The sequence below is a fragment of the Maylandia zebra genome, linkage group LG13 (assembly GCF_041146795.1).
Source record: "Maylandia zebra isolate NMK-2024a linkage group LG13, Mzebra_GT3a, whole genome shotgun sequence".
Lineage (NCBI taxonomy): Eukaryota > Metazoa > Chordata > Actinopteri > Cichliformes > Cichlidae > Maylandia > Maylandia zebra.
Window position 1 is genome coordinate 25753898 of NC_135179.1, and position 19275 is coordinate 25773172.

General features: G+C 41.2%; 1 protein-coding gene and 1 long non-coding RNA gene across 3 annotated transcripts in view; one reads left to right on the plus strand and one right to left on the minus strand.

Annotated features, from left to right (window-relative positions):
- The window catches only part of plpp4 (phospholipid phosphatase 4), a 66190-nt gene that overhangs the window by 36245 nt on the left and 10670 nt on the right, over positions 1 to 19275 (minus strand). The gene's annotated exons all lie outside the window — the stretch shown is intronic.
- LOC143421817 (uncharacterized) lies at positions 10006 to 17593 on the plus strand. 2 transcript variants are annotated; one of them, XR_013101414.1, is made up of 2 exons: positions 10006 to 10691; positions 15110 to 17593. It is a non-coding gene; the product is annotated as an uncharacterized LOC143421817 (long non-coding RNA). The 2 variants fall into 2 exon arrangements; XR_013101413.1 differs by lacking the exon at positions 10006 to 10691 and adding an exon at positions 10699 to 11757.

A 19275-nucleotide genomic window follows, 5' to 3' on the forward strand; every position in this document is an offset into this window, starting at 1 on the left:
TTATGGGTCAAGTTTCACTGTGCTTACCGACAACAACCCCCTCACATACGTCTTGACATCTGCGAAGTTAGATGCTGCTGGTCATCGCTGGTTAGCCGCTCTTTCTACTTACCAGTTTACCATCAAGTACAGAGCAGGGCAGGCCAACCGCGATGCAGATGGGTTATCCCGGCGGCCTCAAGGTCCGCCTCTTGAGGATGAAGCTTTCACTAAAGAAAGAGAGAGAATAGAGGACATGAAAAAACGGTTCATGGAAGCAGGAGATGACATGGATCATGAGGTGTTCTCTGCATTATGTCAACGTCATCTTGTGATGGTTAAAGATGAACGTCACCCTCATTCAGAGCAGCCTGTCATTGCGGAGTCTCTTGTTGTCGACCCTTCTGTAGTGCCTGATGTTTTCGATGAGGACACTTTACCATCCATGGCTAACTCTGACTGGTGTAATGCTCAAAATAATGATCCGTCTCTCTCACGTGTCATCACCTTTGTGAGGAGAGCTGTAAAACCCAGTTTCAGAGAGACAAACCTTGAACATCCCGATGTCAAACTTCTTTTTAGGGAGTGGAAAAAACTTGAACTCAGGGATGGTGTCCTGTACAGGAAGTGGTCTGAGCGAGGCGAACTGGTGTATCAGTTGGTCTTACCCGAACAGTTCAGAGAGAGGGCACTGCAAGGAGTGCATGATGATGTTGGCCATCTCGGTTCTGAGCGTGCACTTCAGCTTGCTCGTGCCAGGTTCTACTGGCCGAGAATGGCCAGAGACATCGAGGAGAAGTGCAAAAAGTGCGAACGCTGTTTCAGGCGGAAGGCTGTGCCTCAGAGGGCCGCGCCTTTGGAAAACATTTCTGCTACTTATCCACTTGAACTTCTTTGTATGGATTATCTATCCCTTGAGCCGGATGATAGAGACACGAGAAACATTTTAGTCATCACCGACCACTTTACAAAATTTGCTGTGGCGGTGCCGACTAGGGATCAGAAAGCCAGAACTGTTGCGAAGGCTTTATGGGAGAACTTTATTGTTCACTACGGGTTCCCCAGTCGTCTGCTCAGCGACCAGGGCAGGGACTTTGAGTCTAAGACGATCAGAGAACTCTGCACACTGATTGGAGCAGACAAAGTTCGTACCACCCCGTACCATCCCCGGGGAAACCCAGTGGAACGATTTAACCGGACCCTCCTTGGTATGCTAGGGACCCTGGAAGAAAGAGACAAATATCATTGGAGAGATTTTGTCAAACCTCTGGTCCACGCATACAATTGCACGAGAAACAGTACAACAGGCTATTCGCCTTACGAACTAATGTTTGGTAGGCAGCCCAGACTGCCAATTGATCTTGTCCTGGGAATCCAACCTGATATGGCAAGTCACAAGACCCACTCAGAGTATGTCAAGGGCCTTCGTCAACGCCTACAGGAGAGCTACTCATTAGCTGCTAAAAATGCCAAGAAGATGGGAGAGAAGAACAAGGCTAGGTTTGACAGGGAGGTCAGGGCAGCTGAACTCTTAGAAGGGGATAGGGTCTTAGTGAGAAACGTGAATATCAGGGGGAAACACAAACTGGCAGATCGGTGGGAACAGAAAATCCATGTTGTTGTCAGACGGATTAGCGACAGTCCTGTTTATGTAGTCAAACCTGAGACAGGGGAGGGGCCACACCGTACGTTGCATAGAGACCTTCTTTTGCCGTGCGGGTTCCTACCTGTAACTGAGATCAGAGAGCAAAGTTCTTCCACTGACGCATCGAGAAAAATGAGACTGAGGGGCAAAACAACAAAAGGCGTGCAAGGGGACACTGATTGTCAGGAGGACGAGTCGTACAGTGATGAAGATGAACTGTATCCTAATACATGGATGCCAGAAATCATCACGAAGGGTCCTTTCCTGCAGAGGGAAGGAGGCTTCAATGAGCCTCAGCCAGTTTCCAGGGTATTAAACCCAGACACCCCTTCTTTTGTGCCCCAAAGTTCCGCACACTTACCTGAAAGACCTACTCACGAGCTTCAACCAGGAACTCCTTATGTTAGCTCTGAGAATAGTGGTTCAGTTACACATCCTACTTCACACTGTAGGACTCCGGACCATATTGTCATTGATATTCCTGAACCTGATGTGACACAAATCTCACCTGATGAAGAGAACACAGATCTCATCACCACAGACCCTGTAGTTGCAGACACTGACAATGTAGTATCTGAGAGTCAAGAGTCCGAGAACGCAAGTGTCCGGCGTTCTACTAGGGAGAGACGTCCGCCTCGGAAACTCACCTACGATGAGCTGGGGGAGCCTTTAACCTTGGCCATTAGTTCATTCTTTCAGGCTTTAGGGGCTGCTATTTCACATGTGTCTGTACCGGTAGGGGCAGGTATGCATGCTGGGACTCATGCAGTCTAGAGGGGGAGAATGTAACCCTGGTAAGATTTACAGCAATCAGAAGTACAGGGTTCTTTGAATGCATCGTAGTCCTTGTCTGATAGTTTAATTTCCGGGCTTGCCCTGAAGGCACCATCTGCAGCTCCGTGCGCGTGAAGGTGTGGTGTAGAGGAAAAAGGACGGCAAGGAAAAACTCCATGCTGCCGCGGAGCACGGTTTTTTCCAGTTGAAAGAGAGGAAAGAGGTTTAATTAACATTTGTGAGAGAGCTGTCGTTAGCGGTGAACCACAGACGGGTACCTACCTGAAAGGAGCCGGAGTATTTCTTTGAACTTTTTGAACTATTCTGACTGGTTTTTTTTTGAGGTACAGTTCCATGGGTGCCAAGTGAGGAGCTGGTATCGTGGGTCTAAGACACTGTTGCTGCTGTGGAGGCCTTCTCTGTGTCAGGACGCTACACGTTGATGCCTGCCGTACCAGGAGGGCGGTAGGGAAAAAAACAAAAGGAAGCCCACCTGAGAGATACCTTATCATTTTCTTTGCTACTTTTTCTCCGCCTGAGATTCAGGTCGTTTTCAGTTCTTAACCCAGGACAGTGGGTAACTGAATAAACTGACACCATAAGGAACTGGACACTCACGTGCTATTTTCTTTTCTTTTTCCTTTTCTTTGGGGTGTTGAAATATTGTGTTTCTTGTCTTACATCTATTTTGATTGTTTCAATTATTTTTGTGATGCATTTGAGATGGTTACTGCATTTGAAGGTATCCCTACATTGAGGATGAGCAAAGGGAACTGATCCAAAAGGAAATATATAAAGCAAACTTTGTTTCATAAACCTGTGGTCGTGCGTGTTATGTGGGTTGGAAGTCTCATTGCTCTTACAGAGTTGCTACCGCCAATCTCCTTCCCAAACCTAGATTCGGATATTGTAGACATTGCACTTGGGCGAGCAGTATAGATCATCTCTTTATAGATAGAGGGACACACGTCCAGGTTACACATACAATATGTAATGCAGGTGTAACTACTACGACTGTTAGACAAACAACAGAAATATCCATGTACTACTACTACGATATGTAACAGGCTATTGTTCTTCAAGGAAATGATAAAATTCCCAAAAGCTCTGCTATGTAAGCAGGGGCCTGTCCAATATATTTTTAAAATTGGATTCTAAATTTCAACGGAAGTCAGTGAAAGGATGCAAGGATAGATATAATATGTGACCGCCAGCTAGATTTTGTTAGCAGCCTTGCCGCTGTGCTACGCACCAATTGGTGACAAGCTTTGGAGGACTGAGAGATGCACGGGAAGAGTGAATTGTAATGATCAAAGTGGGAGAAAATCAAAGTGTGTACTAAAAGATGGTTGAATGACAGTAAAGGTTTGATTTTCGCAGTATTTGAAAGATCAAGGAGACAAGACTGGGTGACCTTATCCTGTGTCAACATTGAAGCTACCAGCTGTTTGCTCATCATCTCAGATCATTCAAGTCATTTAAAGGGGAACTCTCGAAGCTTTTAGAAAGCAATTATTTAACAAAGAACACTAGTCGGTACCAAACACACTAGATGTTTAAACTAACCATTTTACTTTTTAATTGATGCCCAGTGCAGTTAAATTGTTGTGTTCTAAATGCTATGCATCCACCGGCCACCAGATGGCGCATCAATGTTGAGAAATACCATAAATCTGTAAATTTACACCTTTTCTGTTTGTTAACACTGTAACTGTTAGTTCTTTAAAAGGCGAAAGGATGAGCTCACGCTCTGTTAGTGATAGGGTGAGGTGTTCAATCTACCAGGAGGGGCTCGAAGTAGGGCTGTATTTATATCGTACAACGGCAGGTTAAGCAGCATGAATCATTATTGAAGAATGCAATTAATTGTTTCAAATGCCTTTATTTAGAGAGTTTTTGACATTTTCCAGTAAACAGTTCTCCAGTTTAAGTTGATAGCAGCATCTTTCTAAATTTTAGACTAGTTGGTTAGTTTATTTTTTTCCCCTTTGTTTAGTCTTTGAAGAAATTAGTCACCCAGGAATATCCCTACTAACAGCCACAATGCTTAACAGGCAAAGCATCAAGAAGCAAAAAGGTGTGTGACCATCAATGTTATACAGTCTTTTTGTTCATACCAATATCTTTAATGATGAGTTAAAGATATTCTCCCTTTAAACAGGCTCTGGTTCCAGGCTCTGTTAAATACAAAAGATTTGATTTGTGGAAATGGAGGTGGTATACACAGCAGTGCATAATGATTAACATGCACTACTATGAATAAAAACGTCGGCCACACCTTTGAGTTCAGGTGTTTTCACTTCCACTGTCACAGGCAGAATCAAACTGCCTTTACAGACGTGTGTCAAAAAATGGGTCGTTCTAAAGAGCTCACTGAATTTGATTGGGGTGCTGTGATAGCCGGAGCCCCACTGTTGCAACACATCAGTAATTTCACTTTCTGAAATTACTTCCTTCCAAGATATTCTACATTATTATTAGTGTGGTATTATTGCAAAGATTAAGAGTTTAGGAGCGACAGCAACTCAGTCAAAAAATTGGCAGACCACATAAAATTATAGAGTGAAAAGTGCAGCACTCAAAACATCCTCTGGCATCGACATCAGCACAAAAACCGTGCACCAGGAGCTTCATGGTAGAGTTTTCCACGGCTGAGAAGCTCCTTTAAGTGTAACATGTAAAGTGTAACTATATACATATGTGGCTGAGTAAGTATTTTTCAATAAACAGTGGGGTACTGCTGGCCTTAACGTAGTAACCATAAGTTTTATTCTTTAAACTTCAAAGAATATGTTTAGAAATAACATATTTCCACTATGTTGACAAAATGTTCTTCTTTTTAAGCCACTTGCTACTGGAGATTATTCAAAATCGCTGCTCTAGAAAGAAGTGTAATTCTAGCCAACATTACTTAATGCTTATCTTTGATGTTTCAGAAAGACTTAAGTAGCTGACATGAAAATAACCTTTTAAACTTAATGTGGGACAGAAGGACAGCAGGAAGAGTGAAAAATGAGTACATGAGAGGGACAGCTCAGGTCGAGCGTTTTAGAGATAAAGATAGGGTGGCAAAGCTGAGATGGTTTGGACATGTGCAGAGGAGGGATAGTGGGAATATTGTGGAAAAAATGATATGAATATAGAGCTGCAACTGTGGAGAAAAAGAGGAAGAGCACAGAGGAGATTCGTGGATGTAGTGAAGAAGGACCTGTAAAGGGTTGGTGTGACAAAAGAGGACGGGGTTAGATGGAGGCAGATGATCCACTGTGGCAACCACTAAAGGGAACAACCCAAAGAAGAAGAAAAAGACCGATGGCTGCCAGGGAGTCTTTGTAACTTTGTTACATTAATGAAAAAAACCCTAGCCCTTAATTTGGCCCTAAAAAGAAAAAGAATCTAATCTAATAAAATTCATATCTAATGTACATCTAATAGATTTTTATCCAAGCAACTCTCACTACAGTTCTATATAATTATCCTGTGACCTTTGGTTAAACCACAGCCACTGATGGGTGAATGTACATAGGAATTACGTGAGTGTATTTATCAGCCAACCTTGAAATGTTTTAATATAAAAGGTTTCACTGCATTCTTCTTTGAATCTATACAGACACATCATGAATTTAGCAGGCTGAATAGCTGCCATTGGCAATCACCTCAGAAGTTAATAAGTTTTGTGCTTAGTTCAGACAATTTGTTAGGTGTGTGTGTGTGTGTGTGTGTGTGTGTGTGTGTGTGTGTGTGTGTGTGTGTGTGTGTGTGTGTGTGTGTGTGTGTGTGTGTGTGCAGAGCTTATTAAGTTAAGCATAAAGGTAACCATGCTTGGAGCATTAGAGAAAAAGACAAGGGAAAAGGGAGGGAGGTGGAAAGAATTCGACAGAAATCGCTCACACAGATTGGACACAGATGTGGGATTGGAACACACAGCTGACATTTATCCCTGTTGTCATGCTTATTGGTTATTGTAGTAAATGTTAAAGTTGACAGCAACATGAAGGAGAGTGCAGCTTTTTTGCTCATTCAAAGGAAGAGTGAGTGTACAAAACCCTTGCAAATACCACTCAGTGTGAAAGCATCGGGAGATGAGGTCCACTGCTTGTACAAACATGGATACACACACACAGAGGGATGCCGCATTTTTATGGATCTGAAGGATAATAATGATACATCTCCTATCTGTGAAGTCTATATATTCAGTGTTATCACACTGTAATACTTTTACTTTGCTTTCTCAGATTTGTTTAATAGTATTTCGTGGGTATTTTTGTTGTTGTTTTCTGTTGTGAATCTTATCTTCAATGTGATTTTCTTTCCATTTCAGAAAAATGACTTTGTTTTTCATTTTCTTGAAGATTGTTATTGTGGAGACCCTGAATAATATATCATGTGCAGATCTGAAAAGTGAAACCAATGAAGAAAAATGCTTTCGTTCTAGTGGCGAGCGGGATTGTGACTCCACTTGTTGCAAAAAGAAGTCTGACAATATAAAAATCTATGGATTATTTATTTGTTAATTTAATAAACATTTGTCCCAGGACTTAGTGAATACAACATGATTTTGTAATTATGGTCCCGATTAGTGTCAAGAAGGATGACATGCTTGGGAGGGGCAAATTCAAGTTCCTGTTGTATGAGTTTGAGGAGCCCAGCTGTAGTCAGACCATCCATCTGTCATCATGTCCACTTTCAAAACAACGAGATGCTAAGCTTGAGGCTTCAAATCAGGAGCTGTTGAAATAGCTCCATCCATCTTTTATTTAGAATCAATGGCCACGTACAAGAAAATGGAGTCACTTCATTTTTTTTTAATTTCCAAACAATAGCTGTGGGTTCCTACTCGCATTCAGGAGTTAATCATTAATCCTAGTGAAAGGTTTTCTTTCCTCTTGTCAATGAAACTCTGATAAGGAGAAGCTAGGGCGAACACAGTGTTATTGACCGAAATGCCTTTTATACTGGCCATTGACGATGCTATTTTTAAACAAAAATGTGAAAGTAAGGGTTGGATTTCCTTGCTTACAACAATTGAGTGGAAATCAATATGAATCCTATCCAACCATCCAGGATTGAAACAAAGCCCATGACACACCTTGAGCAATATAATCAAGAGAAGTGGGAACAAGACACAGCTGAAACTGTAACTGAATGGAGAATCACATTACAAAGAGGAGGCAAGAAAAAAGTTAACACAAGGAATCAAATATTAATAACCCACAAGAACACAAAAACCTAAAAACATACATTCTAGTGCTGTCAGCGTTAATGTGTTAAAACGGGCTAATCCGCATTAACGCGCTAACGCAGATCAATCCGTGTAAGGGTAAGGGGTTACACACGTTAACGCTGTCATAATGTTTAACACGATTAAATATTTTAACACAATCAACCCATCTGGAGCACAGAATGGACAAACTTTGGACAAACTGCCCGAAATGCGTTGACAGAGACATTTCAGGGATTTTGAGTCAGTCTGCGCTCCAGATGGGTTAAATGTTCATCACATCAGTCGCGATGACGCGTTAACACCGACTAACCCCTTACACGGATTGATCTGCGTTAACACGCTAATGTGTATTAGCACGTTTTAGCACGTTAATGCATTAACCCTGACAGCACTAATAAATTCTAAATAAAATTACTAAATTACTTACCTGAATTACCAGAAATACAAAACAAAAGGAAGCTAAACCCCAAAATATAAACACTTCAAATGGCAAAAAAAAACCAAACCCACAGGACATTTCATATTGTGCATTAATAAGGATATTAAAGACAGCGAAGCAAACAGGGAGTGAGAGAGATGCTGATCAAGCATGACTGCACACACACACCAAGTCTGGAGAAGCACTCTACACTCTAATCAGCCAAAATAATTGGAGCCACTGGTGGGCTTACTCTGGCCTTTAACTGCTGTCTTTTGTTTGGATGTCATTTCAGATGTACTTTCATTCTAAATAATTATATTAAATTATTTTGATCTTAGGTTGCATTGATGTGTATTACAGATACATGTAGGTGTGTTAGGGTAAAAGAACCCTGGCTTTCTGCATCCTGGTTCACTGGCATTAATCATTAAAACATCTTTGATTACTAGTACCTGTAATTGTAGGTCCTGTTTTGACAAACAGAATATCAGAAGAGTTAAAAAGGCTAAGTTCTTAGGTTTGGCAACAATATTCAGTTCCTACACTTCATGATGGTTGAACTACTGTATGTATATGAAAATGCCACCTTAATTTAGCTACTGAATATACTGGAAACACAGAGGTCAGAACTTCATACACATTCAGTCTCACTAATTAGAGTCAAGGACAATTCAATCAAGCTGTCTTTAACCTCAAAGTCTTGTGACAAGGTCTAATCAGCATAATTAATTGAACTGAAGCACCTTGGTGTGCAGCATTTACACATTAAAAGGTTAAGTTAGACTGAGCTTGAGTCTGTTGACAGCTGGATGATAAACTGCATGTGATTTTTAGCGTAGCTGTCTCGATCCAGTCATTATCGATTAGTCCTATCACCTTTACAACAGAATTATAAACCAGTATCTGTGTGTATCCTGTAATTCTGCGATATAATAATAAGAGGGACTGTCTGAAAACAGAAACTCAACTGGAAAAGTAGCTTTATGTATCTCAAGTGTGCAGAATATTATTGCATAATCCAGTTCATTAGATTGTAATGCTACAGTTTGTGCCACCATTAAACCTTATTATACAAATATTTGTTTTTCTTTTGTGTTCACCACAGTGTTGAAGAATAAAGAAAGAATGAAAAGATTAAAAGAAAAGACTTTGTTTATTTGTATTTCTGATCTAGTGAGCTGTTACTTATTCATTCATTATTACTTGGCTTTCTTTTTCTTTAACACTTAGCAAAAAGGTTCTCGGTTCAAATCCATGATCTGGCCTTTCTGTGTGGAGTTTGCATGTTCTCCCCATGTCTGCGTGGGATCACTCCAGGTACTTACCACAGTCAAAAGAACCTAAATTAGTGTGACAGACTGCTGACCTGTCCAGGGTGTACCCCACCTCCTGTGCTACGGTAGCTGGGCTTCAGCCTGCCCGTGATCCTAAATTGCATACGTGGAAGAAAATGGGTGAATGATAGAGTTTATCATTCTACTTTAAAGTTATGACAGATTTCAAAATATACATGTAAGTTTCTTCCCTTCAACTATGACACGCACACTGTCCACAAATTCACCTTACAGTGGCAAAAAGTGAGCAGTTACTCTGCAGTATTCTCTAAAGGAAATCACAGAATACTCATCAAGGAAAAAGTGGGACACACACACACACACACACAGACGTGATGAAGGCTTCTCCAGAAGGAGAGGAGCATGCTTGTTATATATTTTAAGATTTGGGCCAGGAGACTGCCAAATGTGCTAGTGTGTGTGTTGGCGGGAGGCTCTTTCATCTTCTCAGCCCCTCATCTGTCTTTGTATATAGATAAGAGTATGATGCTGAAAATGACAGTAATACAGAGGAGGCTGAAAAAAAATCACCTAAGAAAGGGGCAATAAAACGATGAAGTGACAGGGGGAGGTATAAGAATAGAAACGTCGTGATGGGAGGAAGTGTAACTCAGTGCAGGGTGTTAGATATTTTGATACCACGGTAAGCATTTACAGGATATTGTTTTATACAGGAAAACTGTTACTCAATAAGGCCAATCTACTAGTTGTTTTTCTCTTTCTCTGTGACCCAAGAATTAATGTGAGACTCACAAGCTGGTACCTCAAGGTCGAAAACACCACAGAGATGAGACCACTTCCTTACTCCCATCCTCCCTTTTTCTTTATCTCCTGGAAAAGGCTCGTTAAAGGCTAGGTGGTTTGTTTCAGAATTCACTGATGAAAGAACTCTGTATTCTATGTCTAGGAGTGTATTTTGCTGGGATGATCATAAATTGTAGCTGAACTGATAAACTACACAAGGGATACTTTGCTCAGAAGGCAGGAAGACGTTTCCTTATTTGGTCTGTACCGGTTTGAACTGGGAAAGCTGACACACGAACCTTTTTTCATCTATATAAACTGCTGTGTATCAAATAAACCTTTGAGTCGATTTGGGAAGACAACCTGAAGCAGTCTGTGTTTCCTTGTTCTCCCAAGCTGCTCCCGACGTCGTAACTAACCCAGCTGAATGGCATACCTGAGTGTTACTTTAAATAATTAGGAATCTTATAAGGAAAGGACAGAACTCTGCTTATCGCTCACGCCACGGAGGAAACCCGGGAAGGCAATTTCCTTCAATCTTGGTGTCAGAAGTGGGATGACTGACAGAAGGTAAATATGCGTCTTTCATATTTATATAAAGACCTATTATACCTCTCTCAGTGATCGATCCATAAAAAAACGGGATATGCTGACGAAGTTTCACTTAGTGATCCAGAGAGATACACTGACTGACTTCCTCAGTCCCCGAATAAAGAAACGGGATATGCTGACGAAGTTTCACTTAGTGATCCAGAGAGATACACTGACTGACTTCCTCAGTCCCCGAATAAAGTAAATTAACCCTTGTGTGGTGTTGGTGGACACAGGAAGTTGCCTGTTGTCTTGAATATTTTAATTTTGTTTAAGTTGCTCACTCAGAAAGAGTGACACAGGAAGTTGCCTGTTGTCTTAAATACTTCTCGTTAAGTGAGAAGTTGCTCACCAAAGAGTGACACAGGAAGTTGCCTGTTGTCTTAAATACTTCTCGTTAAGTGAGAAGTTGCTCACCAAAGAGTGACACAGGAAGTTGCCTGTTGTCTTAAATACTTCTCGTTAAGTGAGAAGTTGCTCACCAAAGAGTGACACAGGGAGAAGTTGAACGGGTCTCACAGACCCGATTACCATACAAGGGTTAAAAGCAGTAAATTAAAAGCAGAAAGACACAGGAAGTTGCCTGTTGTTTTACGAGAAGTTGCTCGTTAAGCGAGAAGTTGCTCGCTAAGTGAGAGTTGCTCACCCAAACAAAAATTGCTAGCAATAAATTTAAAGTGACCTCAGCTGTGCCGCAGCGAAAATACTAACCTAAATCCTCCTAGCGTGTAAACCCCTCTGGAAATCACTGAACATGAGTCAGAATTATTCAAAGACCACAGACAGGTCCGATAAAAAAATCTAAAGTACCTGTAAAACCAAAAATTAATAAAATACAAAATAAAGTCTCAAATAACGGCTCAGTATAACTCCCATTTCCGGTTACGTGTAACCTACGTCCGCGAATCGGTGAAGACGTCCATGATCACGTATCCAGAACATGCGGGAGTGCTTATGTGACTGATTTTGTTTACAACTTAAGAAGTTCAATGCATTCTAATTTCTTTTCGGAGCCTTATCCCGAACGATTATCGCCAGAAAACAGGTCAGTAGAAATGTTGAATATCATTTGTGATAAGAAAAGTAGTCTGCTTAAAAAGTCCTGTAGAAAATATATGATAGAATGCCGCGACGTGATGCATCAAATGTTACCGCTATGGACAAAAGGAGGGTAAATAATGACAAAGTCGCCGATTTCTTTAAGAATCTAAAGAAATTCCTGCTAACAATGTCCAGAGACAAAAGTGACTTAAATGCAGTAACTATGTGTAAACAGAAGCCTGATGAATCTATCCTAGTATTCATAAAACGCTTTATGCACTGTTGGACAAGCTAGAGGTGCAAATTCAGCTCAGTTTTCCAGCAGCCGCAGACACCCAGAGCAAAAATGAATTTGTGTATTTCATTTAACATAAAGGGTGAAATGTTTGCTGACACTGATAACAGCTTATGTTTTCTCTGCCCTATGTACCGACATGATGGAGAAGGAACATCCTCTGTGTCAGCTGGACCCTCAGCAGAGAATGAACTCAACATCCTTTTTGTCCGGTACTCTATGTCACACACTGTGCCAAAAAAAAAACGTGTACAGACGCCACTAACAGGTAATCCCATGACTGGGAGCCACACTTTTGTTTCTCTCACACTGTTCAACAACATGATAACTGCTCACACAAGTGAAGGTCAAACAGTGATTTTGTCACATAACTCAGACATAGTTTATGACATAACTACACCATGTCGTCACATAGATCTAACCTACCCTATCCACTGTACTATTTCTGCAGTTACATTGCCAGCTGAATACCAGAATATGACATTGTGGTCAAAAAGTGAGAATGATATAGGATTTATTGACTGTACACTTTATCACGTACACCTATTAAAACACAACAAGCAGTATATGTCAAGCAACATCCCATTTCCACGGAAAAAGCCGCAGTCCTAGATGTCATGATAGGAGATTTATTGACTACAGGAGTAATAAAGCCCACACTCCTGTCAATCCTGTGCCAAAGCCTAACAAACCTGGCGTATGGCGTTTCATACAAGACTTGAGGCAAATTAATGCAGTCAACATTCCTCTGCCACCTCTCGTTTCAGATGTTCACAGCATATTGACATGCATTGCATACACATTTTACCGTGGTGGATTTATGCTCCACTCCTTTTTCTCAGTACCTGTGACACACAGCCGTTATTTGCATTCACACATAGAAATAAGCAGTACACTTGGACTCGTTTGCCCCAAGGCATGATAGACAGCTCTGCTGCTTTCTCAATGGTGCTTCACTCCTCCAGGGCTGCACCCTGATCCACATGTGGATGACCTCCTCCTCTGTGCTGAAAGTGAAAAAACTGTGTCAAACTGCTACACACATGCTTCTCCAGCACCTCCAAAAGACTGGCCACAAAGCATCAGCAAAGAAAATGCAGTACTGTCAGACTTCTGTTCAATATTTGGGATTCACACTGTCTCACGGAAAACGTTCCATGACTGCAGACAGGGTCAAAGCTGTGACCTCCGTCCCTCGTCCCACTACACAGAAGGACATGTTGTCCTTCTTAGGCATGGTGAACTATTGCAGACAGTGGATACCAGACTGTTCTTTTCATGACCACATTCTGCGTGACTGTTGTAAAAAAGACAAGCCTCCTCGAATACTGTGATCCACAGAAATGACTGTCTCTTTCAATGCATTAAAGGGAGTGCTGACCTCCGCCACTCAAAGGTGCTGCCTGAATTGTTCAGGAATGCCGGCCTGCCTGAGGGCAGTAGCAGCTTGCTCTATCATGATAAGGGACTGCGAGAAGCTCACACTCTCACATGACACTATTCTACACACCAATCACAAGGTCACGACCATTGTAGCAAACATAACTAAACAACATATGCAAATCTCACTATAAAAGCGAGCAGCACACCTGATTCGCCATGACATTTATTGATACTATTCTGTGTTCTTCTGACCGACAGGATGGCTCAGACAGGCTTGATGTTCATGACTGCATGACACGTATACAGGAATCCACAGCACCACGTCCAGATTTAGAGCAAACACATATCCCAGACTCAGCCACGGTTTATGTGGACGGGTCCTGTTCAAGGCCGAGTGACAACTCATTTCTTTGTGGCTATTCAGTGGTAACAGTGCCTGACATCATACTAGAGGCTCACTCATTACCATTTCACTCAGCACAAAAAGCAGAGCTCATGGCTTTAATACGCGCCTGTGAGCTACATTTGGATAAGCGTGTGACAATTTACACAGACAGCCGCTATGCGTTTGGCGTTGTGCATGACTTTGGCACATTGTGGAGACAGAGAGGATTTAGATCTGCTGATGGAAAATAAATTGCTAAATTCTGATTTTGTTAAAAGACTTTTTCAGGCTATACAGCTGCCATCGGCCGTTGCAGTTGTAAAAACGAAAGGACACAGTACAGCTGACACAGACGAAGCAACAGGTAATGCCTTAGCAGACGTGACAGCCAAGGCTGCAGCTGCATCACAGCTCCCACCGCCGCAGGAAGTATTATCTGTGCCCCTACAGCTGCCACTTGTTACACTCCCAGACTATTTAGAAACAAATGTTGATTTAAAATTCATACAAGAGCAAGCCTCTGCATGTGATTACACCTATTGGGAGAATAATGATTGTACCTTAGATGACAGAGATGGCTTATACAAAATCTTAAGGGTTTGATTGCCCTCCCATATTCCCTGATGCCAGTCCTTGTCCGACATTTTCACTGTGTGAGTCATGTCGGACAAAGAGGGGTAATAGGGGCAATAAAATCAAGATTTGTAATTGAGAAAACATAACATGCAGTAAAAAGCATATTAGCAACCTGTCTAACATGTGCGCGAACTAATGTAGGTAGCTCAAAAGCAAAACATCAGCATTTACCACAACCAGATTTTCCATTTCATACATTACAAATTGATTTTATACATATGCCAGCGCAAGGAAGTATCAAGTACTTACTGGTAATAGTGGATCAATTTAGTAAATGAGTAGAAGCTTATCCAACCTCAAAAGAAACTGCAGAAGTAGTCTGTCAAAAGTTGAGCAATGAAATAATACCCAGATTCGGAATACCTCACCAGATTAACAGTGATAGAGGATCTTCATTCACATGAGAAGTAATTAAAAAATGTGCTAAAACTTTAATGACCTGGGTCAAATTACTTACTCAAGTCCTGTGTGAGATTAGAATGACTCCATCTGCAGTAACCAAATTATTTCCATTTGAAATAAGACTATTTCCAACACCATGGTCAGCTTCCAGAGGGGCACCGCTAGTAGAAGGTGATGTATATTGCATTGTCCACTGATGTTCACAACCTGGTAGAAAAACTGAATAATAACTATCAGAAAGTTTGTCTCTCTCAGCTTTTCCCCTCCACAGTTCCACCAGTGGAGACAAGGAGACGCATGTTGGAGAAGCCACTAAAACCAAGGACACTCTGGGAGGCCGCGTTTTCCAGCCCCCAGGCTTTACTGGCAGTGACGAAGAACCAGCATCCTCACAGACGGACAACCTCAGTGGATTCATGCCAGCAGGGTTAAGACCAGCCCAATCGGACCATCTCAGGCGTCGGATCAAGCAGACGACATCTCCGGCGAGCCAGCGCCCGGATCCAGAGCAAATAAACACACACGGGTAGATGACATCTCCGGCGAGCCAGCGCCAGGATCCAATGTACACACACACGCAATCACTGATTAACACACAACGTCTGAAAGAACAACAACAAGGTACTCAAACATCCAGCAGGAACAGACAGCCAAAAGTACCACATGATGTCTAACCTGATAAAGCCAGACTCATTTCATCCTGATAATGGAGAAAATGAAATGCCCATTGTCATCATACGACGCTTATTCAATGTCTCTCGAACCTGGGACCAGGCCAGGAGACAACTGAAGAACTGTTTTTCTTATATACTTTCTCATATATTTAGGTTATTTATTATATCTATCGCATTAACGTTAAGATTTCTCTTTGCTATTTTGTATTGTAAACTGCAACCATGTTCACATTTCTGCAGGTCATATTTTGCTGACTATACCTCATGCTCCATTTTGCAAGACACCTACTTAATGCACTCCTCACGCTCCCTAAAATCAGTAAATAGCAACATAGACGCCACTAATAAACCATCTTATGCGCCCTCTAGAACAGGAGCTAACGCCTGGTATGAAAATGCCAGAACAGCCGCTCGTGATTTAGGAAACAGTAACTGTTATGTCTGTTCAAAGGCTAATCCAGAACAGGTAATAGTAGGATACCCCATATCCGGTTTCCCCCTCACTGAGGGACTAGAGAAAATCGGTGGAGATAATGCTCTCTTTAAAGACACTTTACAGTTGACTCTGAGCCCTCTCGACTGCCTACTTAGACACACACACACACCAACTAACCCTGAGACTCCATTAGGCGAATTATTGAAGTTATCTAATGACACCGCAGGGACCTGCGCCCCAATGAAACGCCCTAAGAATAGGTTAAAACCCTCACTGCCCTTAGGACAGATCCCTCTCCATTTTAATACTAGTATGATATGTCTGCGCAGACTAAAGTTAACTGGCCCAGACACACACATAGATTATACAAAGGATAACTATACATTCTTCTCTGACTCCCCAGGTGCACGCTGTAATGAGACATGGCTAGCTGTCTCTGTGGCTGAAGTTGTATCATATCTGGAGGAACACACACACAGTTCAAGTTCGAGCAGAGAATCGATCATTGTTCCCCCAGACGGTGTATTAAATGACACTGACTGGGGGGAGTTAGTTAAATCACACATGGTCACGCGCCTAACTAGACCAATCCCACGTGCTTATTGGTTGTGCAATAATACCCTTAGATTAGCTTTACCTGTTAATTGGACCGGTACCTGTGGTCTAGTAACCGTTGATGTATGCTGTACTTTCATTCCCAATAATACCGCCCCTAACGGTTCATTCACACAAGCTATGAATAATCTTGAAGCATTGCAGATAGAACTAATTGCCAATGCAGGTCACGGTCAGTGGCTACATAAGTGGCTACAGGACACGTTTGGAAGATGGAAGGAACTAATTGTAGCCTTTGTAACCGTTGCAGCATGTTTTTGATGATTATTGTCTGTTGTGTGGTACCCTGTGTACGTTCAATGATAACCCGTATAGCCACTAGTACAGCCACTTCAATGTATTTGCAATTGGCACAAATTGACCCAGATTATGTGTCAGATGTCATCAATGATGTTCCTGATGTGTATATTGAACATTAGGTTGTGAACTATTACATTTTATGATTTGCTTTTTATATTATGTTATTACATTTGTGATTTTTCCTTTCTATTTGAGTTATTATTTTTAAAAAATAATAAAAGAGGGGAACTGTTAGATATTTTGATACCACGGTAAGCATTTACAGGATATTGTTTTATACAGGAAAACTGTTACTCAATAAGGCCAATCTACTAGTTGTTTTTCTCTTTCTCTGTGACCCAAGAATTAATGTGAGACTCACAAGCTGGTACCTCAAGGTCGAAAACACCACAGAGATGAGACCACTTCCTTACTCCCATCCTCCCTTTTTCTTTATCTCCTGGAAAAGGCTCGTTAAAGGCTAGGTGGTTTGTTTCAGAATTCACTGATGAAAGAACTCTGTATTCTATGTCTAGGAGTGTATTTTGCTGGGATGATCATAAATTGTAGCTGAACTGATAAACTACACAAGGGATACTTTGCTCAGAAGGCAGGAAGACGTTTCCTTATTTGGTCTGTACCGGTTTGAACTGGGAAAGCTGACACACGAACCTTTTTTCATCTATATAAACTGCTGTGTATCAAATAAACCTTTGAGTCGATTTGGGAAGACAACCTGAAGCAGTCTGTGTTTCCTTGTTCTCCCAAGCTGCTCCCGACGTCGTAACTAACCCAGCTGAATGGCATACCTGAGTGTTACTTTAAATAATTAGGAATCTTATAAGGAAAGGACAGAACTCTGCTTATCGCTCACGCCACGGAGGAAACCCGGGAAGGCAATTTCCTTCACAGGGGACCTTCCTCTCCACTCTGACAGAAGCTGTCACTTCCGCACTTCCACACCTCAGAGCGCCACAGCACTGCCCCTCATCACAGCCTACATCTACCGAGCACCAGTCATGGTTCAAATACTTCTAAAATAATGGGGAAACTTTAAAGTTTTAGAGAACATGTTCAGATGAACAGAATGGAAGCACAAAATGAACAAATAATGTGATGCAGTTTATCTTCATAACATCATTACAGCTCCATCATTTGCATCCTCTGAGCTTCAACCTGATTGCTGAGCCGCTTTATTTTACAAAAGGAACAGTTTTAACATTAAGATTTGTTTACGGCTAGAACTGAGATTGACATTCATATTTTACAATGGTGAAATTGCAATACCAGAACACAATACCATGTTGCAGTAAGAGCTTTTCCCTAAGAATAAGAAAATATAAAAGCTCATAATTCTGAACAGTGGTTACATTCCAGTATTTGTTTTGTTTTTCCAGCTGAAAACGCCACATGTAAAGCACAATCCCTGCTGTTACTGTAGTTTTTACAAGATTCTTCTTTGACTTTTAAGACCCCCCCAGTACAATGATGGAAACTGGTTAAGTTTATTATTTTCACTTTGTAATACGAGCAGTGGGAAGGCTGGGAATTAGATTTGGGAGGAAAAGTGCAACTCTGTGTTATATGATAAATTATTAAGGCGCATGACAACAACATTGAACTCAGAGTGGATGTAAAAGTTGGAACTGTTTTCAGATGTCGTAAATTCACGACAAAAAATAACTCAAAAATCTGTAATCTGATTTATTGTTAACTAGAATAAGGGTTTTTCTGCTTCTCCTACAGTAATGTGCAAAAGTCTTGAGCCACCCCTCATTTCTTAATGTTTTCTTTCCAAGAAGCCATATTTGTTTGTAATTCTTTAAAGTGCACTGAAAGAGGAATAGTTCTCCAGGCTTTCTGAAGGTTTTCAAAAGGTTTTCTTTGGACTTTGGCGGGTATTTTGCTCCTTTTAATTCCGTGTACTTGACTATTTTCAGGCAATAGTTTTTTTCTCTTTCTTTATTTTGTTTTGATGGGTTTTTTGTTGGTTTTTTGGCCACTTAACACTGACCTATGCATCCAAGTGAACATGAATGTGTTAGCTGCCTCGTCTAATAAAAGCCACTGTCACATCACATAATTTTTCCAGTTTATTTAGCTGAATCCATGAAACGTGTCAAAGATGAGAGTTTGACATTCATAAAATATTGTTTTTTTTATTCATTTTCAGTCCTTGTACCTGAAGTCCAGGCAATATTTTATTGTTTGTTAATCCTCTTTTAACACTGTTACGAGCATAAAAAAGGCACCTAACTCAAGGGATGAAGCACAAAACAGACAACTTAGCAAAGAACCAATTTTAGCCATTGGTTTAGGCTATAGGGAGAAAATGCTAAAGTATTTCTAATTACAGAAGAACTGGAATGTTAATCAGTTAAAACAGGTCTTATGGAGTGATGAATCCAGTAAAACAC